The 4,690-nt window shown below is 37.7% G+C and overlaps 1 long non-coding RNA gene across 1 annotated transcript; it reads left to right on the forward strand.

Annotated features, from left to right (window-relative positions):
* The first annotated feature begins 1,078 nt into the window (after nt 1-1,078).
* LOC126228011 (uncharacterized) lies at nt 1,079-2,069 on the forward strand. Its single transcript, XR_007544076.1, has 3 exons — nt 1,079-1,418; nt 1,577-1,687; nt 1,866-2,069. It is a non-coding gene; the product is annotated as an uncharacterized LOC126228011 (long non-coding RNA).
* The last annotated feature ends 2,621 nt before the right edge of the window (nt 2,070-4,690 follow it).

Genomic DNA, 4,690 nt, shown 5'->3' on the forward strand with positions numbered 1-4,690 from the left:
TTTTCAGAGATACAACGGCTATTTTCCAGAGATACAACGGCTATTTTCAGAGATACAACGGCAATTTTTCAGAGATACAACGGCTATTTTCAGAGATACAACAGCAATTTTTCAGTGATACAACGGCTATTTTTCAGAGTTACAACGGCTATTTTTCAGGAACACAATGGCTATTTTTCAGAGACACAACGGCTATTTTTCAGAGACACAACGGCTATTCTTCAGAGATACAACAGCTATTTTTCAGAGATACAACGGCTATTTTTCACAGATAGAACGGCTATTTTTCAGAGTTACAACGGCTATTTTTCAGGAACACAATGGCTATTTTTCAGAGACACAACGGCTATTTTTCAGAGACACAACAGCTATTTTTCAGAGACACAACAGCTATTTTTCAGAGACACAACGGCTATTTTTCAGAGATACAACGGCTATTTTTCAGAGACACAACGGCTATTTTTCAGAGATACAACGGCTATATTTCAGAGATACAAACAGCTATTTTTTAGAGATACAACGGCTATTTGTCAGAGATACAACGGCTATTTTTGAGGGATACAACCGTTATTTTTCAGAGATACAACGGCTATTTTTCAGAGATACAACGGCTATTTTTCAGAGATACAACGGCTATTTTTCATAGCTACAACGGCTATTTATCAGAGATACAACGACTATTTTTCAGAGATACAACGGTTATTTGTCAGAGATACAACGGCTATTTTTGAGGGATACAACGGTAATTTTTCAGAGATACAACGGCTATTTTTCAGAGATACAACAGCTATTTTTCAGAGATATAACGACTATTTTTCAGAGATATAACGGCTATTTTTCAGAGATATAACGGCTATTTATCATAAATATAACGGCTATTTTGCAGAGATATAACGCCTAATTTTCGGAGATATAACGGCTATTTTTCGGAGTAATAACGGCTATTTTTCGGAGATATAACGGCTATTTTTCGGAGAATAAACGGCTATTTTTCAGAGATATAACGGCTATTTTTCGGAGATATAAAGGCTATTTTCACAGTGGAGTAACGTATTTGAATCGTTAAATGTGGTTAAGTGTTTGTTCTTTACAGCAGGGTCAGCTGGTTGTATGGCCTCTAGTGATGGGCTAAACTGCGATTTTCCGATATCAGTGATTTTTGTGACTGCTACATTTCAGTTTCTGTTAATCTTAACTGTGATTTGTCGCAGTTAAGAATCGCAGTTAAGGAACCTAGGTCGTGTGTCCTCCGCCACTGCTATTTCTGCGATTTCTGCTACTTCCGCGATTACTGCGACTTTAGTGATTTCTACTACTTCTGCGATTTCTGTGACTCCTACGATTTCTGCGACTTACCACCGTATGAAAAAGTTACATCTGTCCATACAGAAAATTGCATCTCAACAAACCTGTCATTGGTAAGTATGTTTTACGTTTGTTCTTCCTTTGGCTTTAATCTTGTATTGAAGAAACAACTGTGAAAATATTAATAGTGTAATTAATATGTAAGTAGCCATACAGTAGCGTAATAGTTCGTGTTTATAAAATGAATTCAACCAAATTGTTATGTTTACAGGTACGCGAACTACATTTTAGTCGCTCAGTAAAGTGATAACTCAAAATATCATTGTCAACAGATCTGGAGAAATTGCCACTGCATCTTTAGAGCGTTTTCTTCAGATGAGAGGTTAGTTTCTAAGTGTTTCGATAGACTTAATTACTTCAGTGAGGTCGTTCTTGCAAATGTGAAATATACCCCATTGAGTGGCTTTCATTAGAGCAAATTTTAGCAATCTACTCTGTCAATTATATTACTTGTAATTAGTGACAGCAAAAATTGTTTAATAATCCTTGTGATTTTGCAGACACAGTTCTGACTCTGATTACTGTTTGCTGTACGTATCTATCCACATCAAGGCTGTTGAGAGAGGCTCATGAAGATTCAAGACAGCTCTTAGAAGATTTTGCAGTTTAAAATTGACATAATTGTGAAATAAGTGTGCAGATGAGTGATTAAACTGTGTTTTATTGAAGTTGTTGTGCGATTTTAAAGGAATAATAAATGTTAAATACAGTGAGTGAATAATGAAAATCTCATTTTCCACATGTTTAAGCCGTCCCACCCGTAATTTTCCGCCACTTATTTAGTGGTAAACACTAGTTGGAGAGTGACATGCCCCCCCCCCCCCACCCCCCACCCCGTGTCCACAATCTTGGGTGTGACACTGACCTGTAACATATCCCAAAGTCTACAATATGCATTTTGAGGCTGTTGATATGAAAGTGGGAAGTACAGATCTTCCATTTAAATCAGGAATAGGTTAAGTGCATTACTTGAAAGTAACACAGGAAAAGCTTACTTATGTAGGTGGTAGTAGTGTCGGCGAAAAGTTCTTGTGTGTGAAGTTGCCATGTAGAACACCAGGTGTAAAACTTTTATCTCGAGTCTTGAACTGTGTCTGAACAAAAGTGAGGCATTCATATGACCCAATAATACTGTTTTCATTTCACTACACTTATACAGATGTCTGAGTTCCCCTGTGTTAACATTGCAAAGTCCTGTAGGCATGTAGAGTATTAACCAAAACTGTCATATTGGAAGCAGAATCAAACACATTTGTTACGTTACTTGATATTTTCAGGAGAAAAAGGCAATGTTGCTTCTTATTAATATAATACATTGAGTCACAGCAGTATTTGACCAACCATAACTGATGCTGAATGTGCATGTCGTCATATAATATGAAGGGCTTATTTCAATAGTGGTACAAGTCCATTACCTCCACTTTTCTGTCTATAATGCTTCTGAAATTAGTGATCCAAACAAACATAAATAAAGGTTCATCTCTAGCAAGAAGCCATATGCTTGAATATTTCTAGTATCTCAACTGCAGATTTTTCAGCGCTCATTTAACTTTACGACTCTGTATCTCAAAATGAACAAAAATGGACTTGTACCACTATTGAAATAAGCCCTTCATATGCACACACAGCACATCGATCTCGTGAGGCACAAGGCTCTCATAACAAAGTACGTACGTCGGTCAACAGATGACACTGGGAAAAGTATGTTAACTGCGCTTTTTAGTTGCTACTTGCGACTCTTAGTTGCGACTTGTCACGGAAATCGCAGTTAGACTCGATACCGTATCGCAGAGATGGACGTAGTACGAACTTTGGCCAACAGATGGCACTGTTAACTGCGATTTTTAGTTGCTACTTGCGACTCTTAGTTGCGACTTGTCACTGAAATCGCAGAAAGCAGTGCTAAATTGACCAATAGATGGCTCACGTCTTTGAATGTGAAATACTACTTGCGACTGCTAACTGTGACTGAAATCGCAGTTAGATTCTGCAAAGTTGCTACTGTGATATCTGTGACTTCTCAGTCACTGTGATTTCTAACAGATACGCGATTTCCTGCCCACCACTAATGGCCTCAAAGCAGATTCTCCATTCAATGGGTTTTTTGTGCATATGGGAGACGACATACACATTACTGAATAAGGGATGTTTGGAATGTGATAAATCTACATGTTTAGGTATCTCCATCATTTGCTTTATATGTTTAAATATCTTATTCCAATGGTCACTAAAAATAATCAATGTGCTGCACAAATTGTGGTACATGTTTCTTCCCTCTCAGCAGGAAGATTCCGTTTGATGACTGCTATGTTTGTTCTACCATCGAGAGTGATTTTGTTCGATGGGAACCTCCACTCCCATTACTCTGACTATTGGACTTATTATTAAAGACTTCTTTCTTTTCCTAGGTGCCTCTTTTGATTGGTACCGTTATCACTTATATTCATCAATTTCACAGTGGAGTAATGTATTTGAATTGTGAAATGTGGTTAAGTGTTTGTTCTTTACAGCAGGGTTATCTGGTGGTGTGGCTACAAAGCAGATTCTCCATTCAGTGTGTTTTTTGTGCATATGGGAGACCTCATGCACCTTACTGAATAAGGGATGTTCGGACTGTGATAAATCGTCTTGGTTAGGTATGTCCTTCATTTGCTTTATGTTTTTAAAAATCTTATTCCAATGGTCACTAAAGATAATCAATGTGCTGCACAAATTGTTGGACATGTTTCTTCCCTGTCAGCAGGGAGATTCCGTTTGCTGACTGCTATGTTTGTTCTACCATTGAGTGTGATTTTGTTGGAAGGGAACCACCACTCCCAGCATTCTGGATATTGGAGTTATTGGGCAAGACTTATTTCTTTTGCTACGTGCTTCTTTTGTTTGATACCGTTATCACTTATATTCATCAATTTCACAGTGGAGTAATGTATTTGAATCGTGAAATGTGGTTAAGTGTTTGTTCTTTACAGCAGGGTCATCTGGTGGAATGGCCAGAAATAAGATTGTCCATTCAATGGGTTTTTGGTGCAGTTGGGACACCACATGCACCTTTCTGAATAACGGATGTTCGGAATGTGATAATCCTTCTTGTTTAGGTATCTCCTTCATTTGCTTTATATGTTTAAAAATCTTATTCCAATGGTCACTAAAAATAATCAATGAGCAGCACAAATTGTGTTACATGTTTCCTCCCTCTCAGTTGGAAGATTCCGTTTGATGACTGCTATGTTTGTTCTACCATCACGTGTGATTTTGTTCGATGGCAACCACCACTCCCAAAATTCTGGCTTTTGGAGTTATTAAGAAAGACTTCTTCCTTTTGATT

This window comes from Schistocerca nitens, unplaced genomic scaffold, assembly GCF_023898315.1.
Source record: "Schistocerca nitens isolate TAMUIC-IGC-003100 unplaced genomic scaffold, iqSchNite1.1 HiC_scaffold_345, whole genome shotgun sequence".
In the NCBI taxonomy this organism is placed as follows: domain Eukaryota; kingdom Metazoa; phylum Arthropoda; class Insecta; order Orthoptera; family Acrididae; genus Schistocerca; species Schistocerca nitens.